The 19,468-nt window shown below is 46.6% G+C and overlaps 1 protein-coding gene across 1 annotated transcript in view; it reads left to right on the forward strand.

Moving 5' to 3' along the window:
- Nucleotides 1-19,468, forward strand: part of MEIKIN (meiotic kinetochore factor) — a 637,531-nt gene that overhangs the window by 569,387 nt on the left and 48,676 nt on the right. The gene's annotated exons all lie outside the window — the stretch shown is intronic.

The raw sequence follows: 19,468 nt of genomic DNA on the forward strand, positions 1-19,468 counted from the left end.
GATGTTGCCACTAAGGTTGTTAATAATGCAGTTTCCACCACAATAATCATTTCCATTGAAAAGGTTAAAATTGAGGGCACTCCAAATAGAGAGGAAAAAAACTTGAAAGGTCTATTTAGCGGATGATGAACTTGTAATCCTCTGGTCAGCATCTGCTTTAAGCCTGGAAATGGGCAGTGAAAATGACATACAGAGCATGTACACAGTTTAGAGACTGGCCATGATCCACCTGGAACAGAAATTCCTGCTTAAAAAAAAAGAACACAAAATATAATTTGGAAAGCTTCTTGGCAAAAAATAACTGGTGAGTGCTATAGTAAAGAAATGAAGACTTAGACACCCTGGTAGGTTTGATTCTGCAGGAAAACTGAGTGAAGAAAACCTCATTTAGAGAAACCTACACTTCAGTGACGCACTGACTGATAGCTTGTGGGATATATGGATCAAACCCTATTCTTCCCTGCAATTAATTGGGCAAGAGACCAGATGACAAGCCCGTGCCAGGAGACATGTTTGTTCACGACCTCTTACGTCAGAAAGTTTGCTTGTCGAGGCATCTACCAGCAGACTGAATCCAAACACTTTCCCCACTGCGCCTTGGGATATAAAGTACAAACACATGGAGGCTTTTGGGAAAGAGATGTTCACCTCTGCCAACTGTGCCTGAGGCTCTATTATTTCCATCTGTGTCCTGGGTTCTATCACGCATTGTCGGACATAATCGCCGACAGTCCCAAAGAAAACAGAACAAATCTGACAACACATTATCCATGATGAGCAGAATGTGATCAGTACTGGACGCTACTTACTACTTGGGCTGGGCAGTCCTTGGCAGTGTAGTGTTGGTGTCATGCCTCGATGAGATCCTCAGGTTTTTCATAACATTCAGGTACACTGATGGAAATGCCGTTTAACAGCAATCTGCTTTTTGCAACAAAGCATATTCTGCACTATAACTCTTTCAGGAATTCAGGGTGACTGCACACTCTTTTGGTCCATCTGCAACTATGTGGCAGTATCCCTAACAGTTTTGCGCCTTTAAAGGTTTTCAGCAAGGGTTATTAACAAATCCAGCTCCAAGAACCACCACAATAGCAGAATGCCCTCACCCCTTCCCTCGCCAACGTTCTCAAGGCCAGAGTCGGGTATCAAGCCAGCAGTTGTTTGGCCTTCATGGACAGCACACTGACCAATCACCTGCCACTCATGCCAGTGTTACTACATCGCTTTAAATGGCAGTGTTTGGCAAGTTGTTACTCAATTGGAGGCAGGATACAACATTTTCCCCGGTAGTGGCAGAGCATCAGTTGGTGCTCTAGGTAGTCTAAGTATTCAGCTTGCCATTCTTTGCGCTTCCATCAAACATACCACCAGTTACAGATCATTTTTCAGGTGGCTATTTGTCTGCCCTCTAGCAAGAGGTTCTGGCCAAAGGAGAAACAATCATTTGATATGCAGTAAATCTTGCATTTGTGAGAGTTAGAGGAATTGGCGTTGATAAATGACAATGGGCCTGATTACAACTTTGGAGGAGGTGTTAATCCGTCTCAAATGTGACGGATATACCACCAGCCGTATTCCGAGTTCCATAGGATATAATGGACTCGTAATACGGCTGGTGGTATATCCATCACTTTACCGTCACTTTTGGGACGGATTAACACCTCCTCCAAAGTTGTAATCAGGCCCAATGTCTTTTATCAGTGTGTTTTGGTTTGGAGTGTAGTAGATGTATGCCAGGCGCCACAGCAACCCTCCCAGGCCTGTCGCTGCAGGAGAGAGGACACAAGGCCACCATCTTAGGAGTGCTTTTACCTCATTCCTATACACTGGCTGTGATACCCTAGCGATGCAATTCTTTCTAGTGTGTTTACCTAAACTTTTATTGCACCAATCAAGCCACAAAGAGGCACCTTCATGGCATTTAACCTGGAGAATGTGGGTGTCAAAAGAGTTAGGAGCAAAGAATAGGGGGCAGACATATATTTCTGTGTTAACCTTTAAAAGGAATTATTCCTCTACATTGGCAATACAACCTAACTTTTAAAAACATTCACTGTGTGACAAGAGAATAACAGAAGAGGCAGCTTAACTGCAAAATAATAATAGCTATTTTATCTGATAGAGATTTCAAGTTGTAGATTCCTTACCTACCATCTGCAGGAGCACGGCCCCTGGTTGGTCCCCGACTCATGCTTGACGTGGACGTTACCACACTCTTGGCCTTGTGGCCTGTGTACTCCCAGGAAGCCTGTACCTTGGGATGGGATGGGCGACTTGCTGACTAGACTGACTATGACGTGCAGCTTACATGAGCAAGTGACCGACCAGTACTTACTTTTGCATACCCTCTTTGGGTTTTAGTATCATTATAGGAGAAGTATTAATAGTGGTCCTGAAGAAGCGTCACTGGATCATTTGTGACCATCTAGATGCAAAACATGTTGACCTAGCATCATAGGATCTGGGGCACGACCCATTATCCTTTACCAGAGTGCAGCTGAGCATTATCTCCACCAGCACTCCCTTTTTCATTTTTTAATCTTGACCTTAACCTATTTCTGAATTATTAAATATGATGGCAATGAATCTGAGCCAATTTTATTATTTTCTTTTTTTTCTCTCTCCTTCATACACCTGTAGTCTGTGTTCATCATAGATCTGACCATTATTGGCATAAGATCTTCGGTTAAGAACCACCACCTTTACAAGGGGTGGCCCGTCAGACATTGCAGCGCCGGTCTGATGAGGAGCTTGCCCAGTGATGAAGCTTGACATCCTATTGGGTGTGTGAGGGCTCTCCTTGCTCCTGACTATCAATAGCCCTGTGTCTTTTTCAGCACTTTCATTTTTGGAACAGTGTACTTTGTAATTTTCATTGATTCCTTACCTTGGACTTTCCTCCAAGCGTCAGACTCGATCTGGAGATTTTTCTTCAAGCTGTACTCTCCGCGCCATCAGGTGCCATCAGTCAACTCCACGTTCGTCGTAGGCATCATGGTTGCCATGATGCTGTAGCGGTCGTACTTAAGCGCCACCCCGGCGCTCTGACATCAGCTCTTTTCTTTCCACGCCACTCGCCGACTCTGAGAAGAGCAAACCTGGTCAATTTTTAGACCGATTTCGACCTTTTTGTTTGACTTTTTGGTGTACATAAGAATGTCTCGTAAGATTGTCTTCAAGCCCTACGACACCTGTCACCGCATGATGTTGGTGATGGACCAGCACCTGGTCTGTTTGTGGTGTCTGGAGCGCAACCACGACTCGAAATCGTGCTGAGTGCCAGGCCATGAACCTGAAGGCTTTGAGATAGTAGTCACTAAAGCTAATGATGGCTCTGCGCACAACTCCGCGTCGCTCCCGGTCTTGCACGAGAGGAAGATCTCGAGACCACTCGTGGAGTCATCACCACTCCTCCTCCTCCCATTCAAAATCGTCCGGACATTCGGGTCATAAAAAGAAGTTGAAGAAGGCTAAGCATTCTTTGACTTCACCCCGTTGCACGGGAGATGCGACGCGGGGATGAACATCAACCCTCGATGCCTCAGTCTGCAGAGCCTACTTCTAGGTCAGCTCCAAACCTCCCCAAGTTTCCGGTAGCCAGAGCCACCCCTGCCCAGCCTAAGGAGTTTTATGGGGCCATGTGTCTTGTTTTTGGTCAGACTGAATCCCCTGCGGTGTCTGGGGGGTCTGGGTATTTGAGTGGGGGCCCTTAAGTTCTGCGCTGGCAGCTCCGGCCCCAGCTTTCGAGGGCCCCTCCGAATCTGTTCTCAGATCCGTGCCATTGCTGGTCATACCATAGCGACTTTCCCTTGCACCAGCTAAGATGTCGACTCTCCTGAAGTCGGTTAGGCCTGTAATCAACGTCATCCAAATCCTGATCCCTGATGACCCGGAACAGCGTTGATCTCTCCCTACCGTGGCTACAGCAGAGGAAGCATCTCACCCCATGGTGGTCAGTAGGGCAGCTGAGGTCCTTGGCCTTGAGCTTCCCACTGTGTCAGTCAGGACTAACCTCCTGACAGGTGCTTCAGCCTTTGGCTTCTACTTCGGAGACTGTACTTCTATTTAATGAACCACTCACTGATATCCTTCTGGGTTCTTGGTCCAGGCCCAGCACAAAGGCTCCTATGAATAGGACAATTTCGCCATTGGCCTGTCCCGAATGAGCCTCAATTCCTGTCCCAACACCATACGCCTGGGAGCTTTGTCTTCCAGGCTTCCTCGTCATCTAGCGCATTTCTATCTGCTCCCCCAGATAGGAAATCAGAGACTGGACCAAATTGAGAAGATAATCTTTTCTTCCTCCAGTCTGGCATTGTAGTCCATAAACACTGCATGCCTTTTGAGCCGCTACACCCGTTCACTGTGGGATACGGTCGCACAGGTATTGCTGCAGTTCCCGGAGGAGGTCCGGGCTGTCATCTCCCAAGCTGTTGCTGACGGGAGGGAGGAGGCTAAGTTCACAATTTGTTGTGGGGTGGACATGACCGACTTAGTGGGCAGATCAGTTGTGTTGACGGTGGCCTTGAGGCGCCATGCCTGATTAAAGGCTTCTGGTTTCTCAAGAGATGTCAAACAGAGTCTCATGGACATGCCCTTCGACGGCACCCGTCTCTTCGGAGACAAACCAGACTCAGCCCCCAAGAGGTCCAAGGAGTCCCAAGCAACGGCTCATTTCCTTGGCCTAGCGACTGCCCCTCGCCCATCACAGTCTGCTTTTCGCCCCTTTGGTGGCCACAGAAGAGGCTCCCTGTTGCATCCTTACCCTGCCAGCCACATGGCCGCACATGCTTCCCAGCCACTGTGCGGCTGTTGATGCAGAGTCCCACGGGCTCGTGGAAGAGGGAACCAGAGGTCTGCCCAGTCCACCACCACCCCAGCAGCCTCCAAGCCTTCCTAGTCCGTCCCCCCATCTCATACCAGTTGGAGGCAGTATTCGCCATCACCTACCCCACTGGGAATCCAATGTGACGGACAGGTGTTTTTTTTTAGATGATCCGAAGGGGCTGCTCGCTCCCCTCTGGGACTGCCCCTTTGGCCATGCCTCCATCCTATGGACGCTTATCAGAGGCTCATCTGGCACTTCTCCGCAAGGAAGTCACTGCTCTCTTGGCCAAGGGAGCGATTGAGAGGGTCCCCGCCCCAGAAGTAGGTTGTGGTTGTTAATCCTACTACTTTCTGGTACCCAAAAAGGATAAGGGCCTTTATCCTATCCTATCTGTTCCTCAAGAAGGAGAAGTTCAAAATGCTCACTCTGGCTCAGGTCCTATCTGCCTTGGACCCAGGAGACTGGATGGCAGCGTTGGACTTGCAGGACACTTACTACCATATACCAGTCTTGCCTGCCTATAGGCGCTACTTGAGATTCGTGGTAGGTCACAAGCTTTTTCAATTTACCATGCTTCCCTTCGGCCTTACCAGTGTCCCTTGGGTGTTCACGAAAGTGACGGCGGTTGTTGCAGCTCATCTGCGCAGGTAAGTGGTTTCAGTCTTCCCCTACCTCAACTGCTGGCTGTTGAAGGCAAACACGTCCCAGAAAGTCTTCTCCTACCTTCAGACTATGGCAAACCTTCTGCATTTGCTGGAGTTATATAAAGTGCCGAAGTCACACCTGACTCCTTCTCAGACACTACCTTTCATCGGAGCTGTTCTGGACATAGTGCAGTTTCGGGCTGATCCTCCAAAAAATTGAGTCCAGGATATTCAGGCTATGATTCTGATGTTTCAGCCTCTATCCTGAATTTTGGTAATAACGACTCTGAGGCTGCTGGGACTCATGGCCTCCTGCATCCTGCTGGTGAAATATGCCAGATGGCATAAGCGCGCTCTGCAGTGGGACTTGAAGTTCCAATGGGCGCAGCACCAAGGGAATCTCTCCCACATGGTTCAGATCTCGGAGGGAACTGAGAACGACCTGCTTTGGTGGCTTTTGAATTGCGACTGGGTCAGCTTCAGATTCCTTTCCCTTCCCAAACCAGATATCACAGTAATGACAGATGCGTCACTCGTGGGATGGCAAGCTACACAGTAGTAATCCACCAGGGCAGCGCTGTTAGCAGCGCTGCCCAGAGGATTACGAGTCCCCCTACCGCCAGCCTTTTCCTTGAACCGCCAGGAAAAGGCTGGCGGTACGGGGAGTCGCGGGGCCCCTGCACTGCCCATGCCACTGGCATGGGCAGTGCAGGGGCCCCCTGACAGGGCCCTGTGCAGCTTTTCACTGTCTGCATAGCAGACAGTGAAAAGCGTGACAGGTGCAACTGCACCCGTCGCATGGCCGCAACACTGCCGGCTCCGTTTGGAGCCGGCCCCTGTGTTGCGATCGAAATTCCCGCTGGCTGGCGGGCGGAAAATATGTTTCTGCCCGCCGGCCTAGCGGGGATCTCTAAATGGCCGTGGTGGGGCCGCCCAGTGGTCCAATCTGGGCCATAATCTCCCCTTGCTACCAAAAAATAATGTGTTGTTGTGTAATGTAACTGGTGCTCATGTAAAAGCGCTGTAATACCTTTGTATCGAGTTCACACTACATAAAACTGCAAAATAAATGGATAAAAACGACCCCACAGACATGGCAAAGAAACAGCAAGATGCTCGAAACCAAGGAAGATGAAGAAACAACATACCGCCATGAGCAAAGCGGCGAGACAAAATCAAAAGTAGCACGCCACACTATAGTACATGGATGATCATGCAATAATCCATGTAACAGGTTCAGTCCCCAAAGTGGCAACAAAACAGTCTCAAGGCGGGACAAACAAAAGCATTTATCAACAACATCAAGGGATTTTTGAAAGGCAGGCCCAGGAACAAATGAAAGTGATGGGTGCGGTTAAAGCACACAGAATGGATTACAACATGTTGAGATGAGCAGCGCTTTTTCCCTGCTATGCTTGACCTAATAAGGATTAGATGTTGTTCTTGTTATTTCCTGGTGCTAAAGAAGGATGGAGGCCGTTGTCCGATTTTAGATCTTCACCCTCTCAATTCTTTCTTGAAGTACAAGTTCAAGATGCTTACACTAGACCAGGGTCTATCTCCCCTGGATCCCGGAGACCAGATGGTAGCGCTTGACTTGCAGGATGTCTAATTTCACATCCCTTTCCCGCAGTCCAATTGTGTTACCTTTGGATCAAGGTGTATTTGGAGGATTTACAGTTTTTGATGCTCCCACTTGAGCACATCAGTGCCCCTCTAGTGTTCACAAAAATTATGGCAATAGTCAGAGCACATCTTGGAGGTTGGGAATAGCAGTCTTCCTTTACCTTGCAAATCGTTAATGACAATAGCTCATGACAGTTAATTGTAGACCATCTTCAGACGACAGCAAACCTCCACACTTCTTTGGTGTTCTCATCAATGTTTTAAAGTCACACCTGACTCCTTCCCGGATGCTCCCTTTCATCAAGGCTGTTCTGAGTACAGTAATTATTTAAGCCTTTCCACTGGCTCTAAGAGTCCAGGTCATTCAGTGTATGAATCCATCCACAAAAATCATCTGTGCTGGGGGAAGTTTGTGCTTGATGCACTGATTGTCAGGTAAAACTGTTGCATGACAGATTATCATATGTGCTGCTTTTTGAGTTATCTTTAGCCCAGCACAAACTTGCTGTGGCCACTTTTAAAAGTTTTCTGCCTTTTTACATTTACTAGTTCAGCCTTTCTTGTTCAAATCGCTTGTTGTGATGCATTTAGGTTTTCTGTTCTTGATTGTATGGCGTTTCTCTCGTGTCATGTTTGTCCCACTCAAGAAGCATCTTGGTCTTACCGCTTTTTGATAGGATGAGATGTATCCTTTGCTGTGTATGATGGACTATTTTGTGTTGCTTTGTGTCCCTCCATGCTCTCCCCCTACTGTTGTGGCCTTCCACTCTCTATAAAGTATTAGTCCAAAGCACTTGCCTGTCCACATACCAGTCGTGTGCTGTCACCGCCACCCACCCCTGTATTGGTGAGGACCCATCTTTAAATGGATTTGAACTATTCCAAGATGGCTACTCTTGTCTGTGCATACGTGTGGTAGCCATCTAGGAATGGTTTCTTTTGTTTTAAGAAAACTCATTTGCAAATGGCCTTTTCATGTGCACACACATTTTTAAATGGATTTTCTTAAAATAGAAATCTTCCCAAGATGGCAGCCACATATGCAGGTGCACAGTCAGTGGCCATCTTGAAATAATTTTTCTTCAAACAAAAGAAAAAAGTAAGATGGCTGCAACTCCTGTATGTGCACTGTAGGAAGCTGACCTCATGTGTTGTGAGCACCTGTGGTGTTATCACGTTATACCAGGTCCAGGTATCCCCTATTAGTGAGGCGTAGACAGTGTCATGGAAGCCAAGGATCTCTAGGGGTAGCTGTGGATGAGCACCAAGACTTATATAGTAGACATACAAAGCTTATGCAATACCACTACAGTCACACAGCACTTACACACATGAAAGAACCACATAGTGTTAAAAAAATAAAGATACTTAATTATGGTAACACAAATACTAAAATACTGTGCAGGTAGTACTCCGCTAAAATGTGAGTAAACACACTATTATATACACATTAAAAGTCAGTGGTTAGCATAGAAAACAATAAAACAATAGACAAAACTAAAGGCACTAGAGGAAGACCAAACCATATACTAAGTGGAATGCGAAAGGCAGTGTCCCATCCAAGGAAGTGGAAGCTGTAGAAAGGAGGTGGAGAAACTAGGACCCCCAAAAGGTAAGTACCAGGGTCCCCCCCAGCGACCAGGACAGTAGAGGTAAGTACCTGTTTTTTCCCCCAAACCCACAGGAGAGCTTTGGAAAAGAACTGTGCAAGACCCAGACAAGACTGGAAAAAACTAAATATGGAGCCCGACCGAGGAGGACCTGCAAAAGAAGGGGACCAAGTCCAGTTAAAGATGGAGTGTCCGGTTGTGGCTGCAGGACCAGGTCCACGGTGGAGAAAAGCAGTCAGCTGTGCAGCACCGGAGCAGGAGAAGAGTTCCAGAATTGATGCAGGCGATGTCCCACAACGGAAGAAGAGTTGAAGTCAGTCAGTGGTGTTGGAAAACCACCAACAAGCCTTGGCAAATGCAAAAGTTGGAGAAGAAGGTTTTGCAAGGCTGAAGAGGACCAGCAAGGCCCAGGGGATTAGACCCAAGGATGGGAGTCTGGGGTGACCCTAAGCAGCTGGGATAGTCACAAGAAGAGGAGGGGGCCCTCACAGGCGACCCACAGGCAGCAGGCACAGTATTCTCAGTGAGGCCCACTCAGCACACCTGGAGAGGAGTCCCCTGTCACTGGAGCAGCAGGCAGGAGACGGTGCTTTGCACGGTAGAGTGCTGGAGGCTGGGGCTGCACAGAGCCTGACGATCCTTTGGAGGAGGAACAAACAAGCCTTGGTAGCGGCAAGAGTTGTGGTCCAAAGTGGCATTGTCCTGCGAGGCAAAGCAAGGGCTTACCATCTCCCAAGTTGGACAGCTGGAAGGAGCCGGAGCAGCAATGTTGCAGAGCAACGTTGTCACTGGAGTTGCAGATTGTCGGTTCCTGCAGGGTCCATTTGCAGTCCCGGTGGCCAGAAGATGAATTAAACGATGCAGTGAGTCATGCTGGAATCTTGTATGTCGAATCAGACTATCCACCCGGGAGGGAGACCTTAAATAGCCCAGAAAGGAGGTTTGGTCACCCAGCAGGGTGAGAGCACCTATCAGGAGGGGGCTGTGACTTCGCCTACCTAACCTCGCCATTCAGATGTTCTTAGGGGCCACTGCCCACCTTGCATTCAAGATGGCAGAATCAAGTGGCCACCTGGAGGCACTCTGGGCACCACCTGGGGTGGTAATGGACAGGGGAGTAGTTACTCCCTTTTCCATTGTCCTGTTTCACACCAAAGCAGGGACCAGCGGAAGCTGCTCTATGCAAGGAGGGCACCAAATGTGCCCTTCAAAGCATACCAGTGGCTTGGGGAGGCTACCCCTCCCAAGCCATGTAACACCTATTTCAAAAGGGAGAGGGTGTTGCCTCCCTCTCCCAAAGGAAATCCTTTGTTCTATCTCCCTCTGTGTGGACTAGTCAAGCAGCAGGAGGGCAGAAACCTGTCTGTGGGGAGGCAGCAGCACTGTCAGTCCGTAAAAACCCAGAAGACTGGTAGGAGCAATGCTCTAAGGAGCCCCCCGGGTGCATGGAATCATACAACTAATACTGGCAACAGTATTGGGGTATAATTACCACATGTTTGATGCCAAACATGCCCAGGTTCAAAGTTACCATTAAGTAGAAGGACACAGGTACAATGGCTTCCCCGCACTTATGAAGTCCAGAAAAATGGAGTTGGAGTTCATAGGGGCACCTCTGTTCATGCAGGGGTGCCCTCACACACCGGTACCTGCACCCTGCCTTCTGGGCTAGGAAGGCCTGTCTCCTTATAGGGAGAGAGCACAGTCACTTGGGGTCCTGGTTAGCAGGATCCCAGTGAACACAGTCAAAAACACATTGACAGTAGGCAAAACGTGGCGGAACCATGCCAAAAAGAGGGTGATTTCCTACATGCACTGTGGCTGTCTTCAAAACAAAAACATTGGCAAAGCCCAGTACATGCCAGGGGTGAAACTAAATTTGACTTACCAATGATGTTTTTTTACTTTTTTAGTAGATTCAGCTGCAAAGATAGGTGTTCACTATGTGTCTAATTGGTATGTTGAATACGTTTTACATCCCTCATGAGGCCCAGATTACTTACATTTGTTCTCCAGAGAAATATTTTACAAAAGAAAGTAGTGGAGACCAGAGTAGGGTAATTCAATTGGGAAGGTATCTAATGATTTTAGGATTGCAATTTCAGTATTTGAAGTATTTGATTTTAGACCATTGTTTCCAGCTCTGGTCTCAGATGCCTCAGGGCACTAAAATTCATCTTTCTTATGACAGTTATGTGTGTGTCACTGGCACAGGAGTGTACAAATATATGGTAGGCATGTCAGTGATTCAGCTGGGCCTTAATATAAATGGCTAAGCCATATCATATGCACAGTATGGATTGGTCCAGGTTTATGATTTCGTAGGCTTCACTGTGGTATTGGACAATAACAACCTTTTCTAGTCTTTTTGCACTCCTGTGAAGTCTACTGTGCAGCTGTTCTGAGCTGGGCTTAAGTTGTCTTTCGTTCGAGAAGGGGGATAACAATTAGTATTTTACAGATGTTTGCTGCTTTGAGAGAGCCCTTTGTGAAGGCAGTTGTTGGCGTAGCAATAATTTTTTTTGGTCTTCAGCATCTGTGACAGATGAGTCTTTGCCAAGCAGTAGTCCTTTTAACCATGACACTATATCTGTGAAGCAGGCTGGTGTGATGAAAAAGCTTCTGAGAGAAGGCGGTAGAGGTATTGTGGATGTCTGTGGCAGATCTTTGTTAATGAAGAAGATGCCATAGATGTTGCAACCTTCTTTCATATGAAGAGTGCCAGTCGGTATGCATTTGGGTGTGGTGACTTTTTAAACTGCCTTGAAATGTTTGCAGACACTGTTGATGGCTTCCTTATCATCCAGCAAAATACTGTAGTTTTGTGCCATAGACTTTCTTGTGGTGGGTGGTGCACAATCTTTCTTATCCAAATTAGGACCTGAATGTTTTAAATATTTTCTGTGACTTTAATATTCATTGTTCTTGGTTTGTTTAACGTAATCCTGATTCCAGAAAGCATTTAAAAAGAAAGTTCACTCATAAACAATGGTAGGGTAGTGGTTGTGTCGTGGGGAAAAGCCTAATAAATCATCCACAAATTGTCGATTTTTAAGTGCGTGGGTTACATCGGTCTGCTTGATGTTGCTGTTATGTCTAATTTTTGGTGAGGTGATTACAATGATAACACAGACATGAGTGGAGATAAAGGAGATCCCTGGCACGTGTGCTTTTTTAGCTGGACTCTCAGGGAAAGCTATCTGTTCAATTTAATCTTCCTGATTTATGAAACTATGCTAAACTACGTTTCTTCATAAATGTTGCAAATCCAGATTTATCCACTGTAGCAAAGTAGCCTTTTTCTAACTTGGTTACCCCCACTTTTGGCCTGTTTGCCAGGGTGTTTGACTGTGTCTATTGGGATCCTGCTAATCAGGACCCCAGTAGTTATACTCTCTCCCTTAAATTATGTTTGCTATCTACTGTTAACCCAGTATTTCACCCACAGTTGACAAACTGGTGCCCCATTATAAGTCCCTAGAATATGGTACTTAGGTACCCAGGGTATTGGGGTTCCAGGAGATCCCTGTAGGCTGCAGCATATCTTTTGCCACCCATAGGGCGCCCATGCAAAGGCTTCTACAGGACTGTCATTGCAGCCTGTGTGAAAAGGTGCATGCACCCTTTTCTCCACCACTTACACTGCACCAGGTCACTTATAAGTCACCCCTAACGCAGGCCCTCAGGGCAGGGTGCAGAGTACTTGTGTGTGAGGGCAGCCCAGCACTAGCAGATTTGCCCCCATGACCTCCAGGACCATTTCCCCGATGTCTTGAGTGCGGGGATGCCATTTTATGCATGTACTGGACATAGGTCACCACCCATGTCCAGCTACATAATGGTAACTAGGAAATGGAACATAGGCAAGTTTCGTATCAAACATGTTGGAACCATACTCCAATGCTTTTCATGCATTGGTTGTATGATTCCATGCACTCTGGGGGTTCCTCAAAGAACCCCCAGTATTGCCATTCCAGCCTTCTGAGGTTTTCCAGGCAGCCCCAACTGCTGCCACCTCTCAGACAAGTTTCTGCCCTCCTGTTGCTTGAGCGGCTCAAACCCAAGAATGCAGAACAAAGGATTTCCTTTGGAAGAGGAGTATTATACCCTCTGCCTTTGGAAATAGGTGTTACAGGCTTGGGAGGGGTAGCCTCCCCAAGCCACTGGAAATGCTTTGAATGGCACATTTGGTGCCCTCCTTCTTGCATAATCCAGTCTACAATGGTTCAGGGACCCCCCCAGTCCCTGCTCTAGCTAGAAACTGGACAAAGGAAGGGTGAGTGACCACTCTCCTGTCCATCACCACCCCAGGGGTGGTGTTCAGAGCTCCTGCTGAGGGTCCCTGGGTTTTCCCATCTTGGATTCTAAGTTGGCAGGGAACTTTGGGAGCATCTGAGTGGCCACTGCCAGCAGGTAACGTCAGAGCCCTCCCCTAATAGGTGCTTACCTGTGTAGCTGACCACTCCCCCTTTCAGGGCTATTTAGGGTCTCTTTCTAGGTTGGTTCTTCAGATTCAGATTGAAAGACTGCAGCAGGAACCCTCTGCATCCTTTACTTCACCTTCTCACTGAAGAAACTGTATCTGGACCCTCCAGGAACCCTACAAACTGCAACAAAGATGCAAAACCGACTTCTGCAACATTGTATCGTCAGCTCCTGCCGGCAACTGCAACTGTTTCCCGGTCATGCGTCCTCCGAGGACTGCCTGTCATCAGCCTGCACCAGAAGACCAAAGGAATCTCCCTTAGAGCCTGCATAACGGGTAGTGGACTGAAGTGGTCCTGATGTCCTACGGTCCAACTTTGGTGGAGGTAAGAGTTTGCCCCCCCCCCCCCCAACGGAAGACAGTACCCTCGTGCCCTGCATGTTTTGCAGTTGCCAGGGTGTTGCATGGGCTCTCATTATTCTAAATGAGACTACTGGATTTCTAGGTAGCAGGATCGTTCCAGGTGTGAGGGACTGAGTCTGACCCACTTGGAAGTACCTCTGTCACCCTAAATCCGGTTTTGCTCTGGCTAACTAGCAGTGCCTCATCTCTCCCATGGGGAAGGGATGATTGGGCAGCTGAGCGCATGACATCTTTAGAACTTCTCAGGGAAGTCGTGGTCACTCAGATCCAAACCCGCTCTCTCATTTACAATATGATCTCATATACAAATGACAAAGGCAGTTTGAGTTTTATATATATATTGTTTTTTAATAAAACGACTGCATTTTAGATAATAAGGCATGAGCCGCAATAACCAGAACCATACAACACAGTAAGATTGAAATAGTCACGATGAGAGTGAAACATAAGAGCAACGCTATCATGGTGTTAGTGGATTCTATTCTCTCTCTCAGTTAGTTATATTTCGAGCACAGCATGTTAAGCTACTAACTTGCCTTTCAGATTCCCCGGGAAGCCATCATCCCTCATACCTGAGCAAAGGCCTGTGATCTGGTTCAGCATCTGCAACGAGGCAGTCAGCGTCTAGTTGTGGTTCCCTGGTCGGAATCTCCCTCTTGCGTGTATTAGGACAAGGAAGTGTTTTTATAACTAACATGTCAGTGTGATCACAAAATGTCCCTACGCAAGAATGCCAAAGACTAAACTCCTACCACGTCTATCGGCAATGTACCAGACTGTATCCTTGACTGAAGCACAGAGTGAACAAGAATGTGTTATTGAAAACTCCAGTGCTGAAGTAGGCTAAACAGTTTGATATAAAAAATAAAACAAGACCGTAGAACTGGCTATTTGAAAAATAACAGTACGAAGCTGAATAAAAAACATTTAGAGCAAAGTGCACAGAGGCTCTATGCTGCGAGCAAAGCAATAAAAGACATCCAGGGCAAAGTGCACAAAGGCCTAAAGCCTGAAGCTAACACGCAAAGGATACATAAAACTGACCACACTACACCCTCCCCTTGTCGGTAGCAAGTGGTTCTAATCAACATGATAATAAAAATGTGCCCCAAATGTAAAAATATACAAAATACATTTCGACAAGTCCAGAGGACACCAAAGCATAAAACTAAATTTAAATTTGTAAGCATGTGACGGAAAGCCAAATCGCTACAATGTCAATTTAATAAAAAATAAATAAAAAAATCCAATTTTAAATGGAAGCCACGGAAAGCAGGAGATCCTCCACTTCGACAGATGTCAACACTGGAAAATCCACGCCAAATACTGTCATGGAGCAGGTGTGTTCCAAATCCCCAGAACCATCCAAGGCGGCACCCCGTGCAGGGCCTATGAATGAGACAATACCATCTTCCTCCAGGAAGGGAATCTCGTAAACTTCCTCACGAAGCAAACGGAACCGCAGTGCACAAGTCTGGGAATGAGCCCTAATCGGGAACATCAACAGATCAGCATCAACCACTGGGGGGCGCTGTAGTGAGAGACAGAGAGCCAGTGCATGTTCAAACGAGCACCAAAGGCACCGAAACACGGGTTGCACACAATCCAAAACTGGTCGGAATGACAGAGACCAGTCACACTCCAACTGTCCCAGGAGTGTTGCTCCAAAATGCTGCATCATGCGCTCACGACACAGCTGCGCTGATGGGAGCGCCAATATTGGATCTCGTTGCGGTGGGACAGCCATTGCGGAAGAACAACAGCAAAACACCAGCCAATAAAGCCAAAGTTATCGGAAATCCCCCAAAAATGCTTCCGAAAATAAAATGAATAGCCAAAGCTATCAAACCGAATATGGAAGAGAAGGTATGAGCAAAACCAACACCAACAGCTTTGAAAAAATGAGCAATTCCAGCAGTGCTGGATGCATTAAATATACGTCCCACGAGTTCACCAAAGTGGCTCGGAAAGTTAGTATTTAATAGGGACTTTATTTCTGCTGATGACCTCGCCACCTGAAGTGCGTAGGTCTCGCGTGCAGATGTAAGGGCCACATGCTTTTGAAACAATAGAGCCTTCAGTCGACTCAACTTGTCGAAATTCACCTTGGAAGTAGCAATGTGAGGCCAGATGTCCGCTACCTCCCTAAATTGAGTGGGGGGAAACAACACATTCCCACAGCACGTAACGGCCTTGGTGACAACGACCACGTAAACTATTCCGGCACGCATGCCACAACAGGCTTCGCTGTTAAGAAGGACGTAGCTGCCGATTGAAAGCACCTGGAAAGTGTTTTTAATCATGGGGACTGGAACTCCCTTTAGATAACAAGCCAAGTTCGCAACCGAGGCATTACACGCCCCATGCAAAGACAGCTGCTTACAAACCATCGAATGGTTGACAGACGTTTCGCATTCACTACCGCTAAGAAAAACCTCCCTCATACCATTAAGACATCTGTATAAAAAGGGAAGCTCCCACAGCTCATGTATGTAACTGTCTCCCAATTTCTCATATCTGCCCACCGGAATATGCTTCAAACAAGAAGTGAATTGCAGAGTGGAAATAGGCAAATTTATAACCCCGTGTATCAACCACTCAGCTGACGGAATCTCAGCCACAGTAAAAGGCAACTTCTCCAACTTTTCAATATTTAACATAACATATGTTGCTTCCTTTTTAGCCATTAGCTGTTGTTGACGTGTCAAATTAAAGGAAACAAATATCTCCCTGGCTCGGATGTGCTGCCACGGAACGCGACCTGCCTTTAATGTCTGTAGAGTCCAACCCAACTGCATAATGGACCGCGTTTGACTCTGCCCATGATATAAAGAAGACATATTTGATCTAATAATGTCTATAGCAGAGGAAACAATGCTATCTATCGTATATACACGGTCAGACAGGGTATGCATTCCATTATCCACAACAGATAATGCTTGTTTCAAATTCTCTTGATCTATCTGCCTCAACCGGGCCGCCGCCTCCTGTTGTGAAAGTTTCCATATCTCATTGTACACTTCATACAGAAAACTTTTTCTCCAGGGCACTCTTGGCCCTGACAAAAAATCTTGCAAGTCAGTATGATTAGACAGTAACGTGAGATGTGTCTTAACTGCATCCAGCGTGGATGACTTCAACCATTGTTGACACAGTTTCCCCACGCTATATGTAGTAATGATATCAGCATGTTCCGGTGATATGTAGCGAGGGTCTGCCCTACTAGTCCTGAACCCCCCCGAAGAGGTGACAAAACGCTGATGACACCCATTAGTGTCTATGGGCCACAATAACTACCCGCCTGGACGTGTCAATGAAGTGTTAAGCGTACCATTCTGGACCCAGTCTGTAAGCTCACTAAACGTGGCATTAATATATTGCTGCTAATTTTTCATTTTGGAAGGGACAGGAATGCTAGGCAAATTCAAGTCTCTAATTGTTGCTAAGCCCAAACAGCTAGTCTGTTGTACAGTGTCATTTAAGAAGATCATTTGGACAGGAATAATACATGCCCTAAACAATGTGTCCCTACCCCACATTTGCCAATTTTTTGTTCCCCAAACACTTTTCAAATCAACAGTTTTGGACCAGTATTCATACCCCTCAACCGAAAGTTTGGATACAAACAAATTAGAATACAGTAATTTAGTATCAGTCAATAACATCTGCTTATTAGCATGCAGAGTAACCTTAAAATAGTAAGACTTAGCACTCTGTTGATGATGCCCAGAAAAATATGCAAATTTATCAGAATAAGTTTTAGAACTCCCCTGTGGAGGAGTCGGGCAATGTTCCCATTGCATATACTCAAATATCGATTTAGGGCTACTAGCTTTATCAATAAAGTGGTGTCCATAATAATTGTAACAAAACATGTCACCATAATTATCTCTAAACTGGTAAGCATCTTCATTTTCATAGACAGTATAATACTGCAATTCTGTCAACATAGAATCAACTGTCTTCACATCCCAATCATCATATACAATGCCTTGTAATACTATATCATTCATTGATAATTTGAGAACATACGGTATTTGAATTATTTCTGTGCGACCATATATATCAAACATTACTTTATCCCACAAAATCCCATCCAGAATTGGTACAGCAGAAATGTTCACAAAGGACAAGTCTCTTCGAACCATATGTGATGAAAAATGCGGTTTCAACACCTTCTCCACGTGCTCAATCTCAGATCGTTCAGGAAGAAAATTACCATGTATCACCAGAAAAAAGGTAACAACAAACCCCAGCCATAGGAAAAAAGTCATCACAGTCATGAAAAGCCACAGATAGTTCCAAGGAACAACAAAATATGTGTGTTTAAGCCAACACAGCAGCTTACGTGGACCCAGGGCTGGTGTTGAAGAGGACGAAGAGTCCGACACGGTATCATCATTGGTATTAAAGCAGCCGGAGGCAGTTCTCGCAAAAGGTGCAACCGTAAACAAAGGAGCAGATTGTGGCTCTCGCCGTGGTACGCTGTAGATAACACCTTCAGCAACATCAGTAGTCACAGCAACATGATCAAAAGATTCCAAATTATTCGCCGTTAGTGGAACAATCGCAAGATCAGCTTCCACCCTCCCCAAGCTCGGAGAGGAAACCGCGTCGGTGCAAATCACCTGCAGCGGAACATCGTCCCCGGTAGTGAGAGGGATTCGGGAACTACTGGGCGTTCCTCTTGGTCTGCTGTGCAGAATCGGCCACATGTTGTAACTTGACATTGTCGATGGAAACATAGCGATTTCCTTTGGCCCCTTGCAGCGGTGGCAAAATCACAGTTCTCGTGCCGTGGATCCCTAGTACAGGGACTGGCACTCGAAAGGAAGGGCCATATTCTTTTTTCACTGCGACCTTTTCACGCACAAGATCACCAATTCTGGGAATCCAACCAGTAGGCGTTACTGGTTCATCCTTAATTCCTGTGGAGGCAGCACTGGCAGAAGAGTTATCTTCACGGAATTGTTGTAAATCCTGCAAAACAGTGACACGATCATTTATGTCAAACGGCGTATCTGCCGTCTCCACACCAGGACCATCTAGATCAGGAACATACATTTGTGTTCCAAACAGGCACTCATATGAAGTACGACCCCCCAGGGACCTTCTAGGCAAGTTATTAAGTGCTCTCTGTACTCCATACAGGTGGACTAGCCAACTACGACCCGTACCTATAACCCTGGCCGTTAAGGATTGCTTTAAATCGCCATTTAAACGCTCCACAACAGAATTTCCCTCGGGATGAAATGGAGACGAGAACTGGAGCTGGACCCCCAACAAAGCCATGGTGTCCCTGAATGCCTTAGAGGCAAAAACAGGGCCCTGGTCCGAATGAAAAGCTGCAACTGCATATGTATCGACAAAGATGCGCAAAACTTTAATTACAGTCCGAGCGTCAGCCGAGCGCTGTTGCCAGACCCACACAAATCTGGAGCACGAATCTACAGCCACCAATATATATTTGTATGCACTATCTGGTGTCAGCGGACCACAATGATCCAAGTACACACACTGTAAAGGTTGATTCGATATTAGAAGGGGCGTCTAGCCGTAGAAACTTTAATTTGTTGACAGATGTCACAACAAAGGACATACTGCTTTGTCTCCTTATAGAGACCAGGCCACCAATAACAAGCCTGTAAGAGTGAAATTGTGGCTGCCACGCCTGCATGTGCAGATGCCGCCCCCTCATGTGCTGCAGTAATTAATCGCGGTCGCTCAATTTTATTGGGCATCTCACGTACACCAACGCCTGGGATTTTAACCTCCGCGTTCAGCATACCACCCATGGAATAGTGATATTTGGAAGGGAATCCTTTAGGATATGGCGTGCCATCAGCCGTAGCCTTTATGGCAGCCAAAATCTCTGTGTCTGGTTTGGAACTCGAACGAGTTACTGCGG

This window comes from Pleurodeles waltl, chromosome 7, assembly GCF_031143425.1.
Source record: "Pleurodeles waltl isolate 20211129_DDA chromosome 7, aPleWal1.hap1.20221129, whole genome shotgun sequence".
NCBI classification, from domain to species: Eukaryota; Metazoa; Chordata; class Amphibia; order Caudata; family Salamandridae; genus Pleurodeles; species Pleurodeles waltl.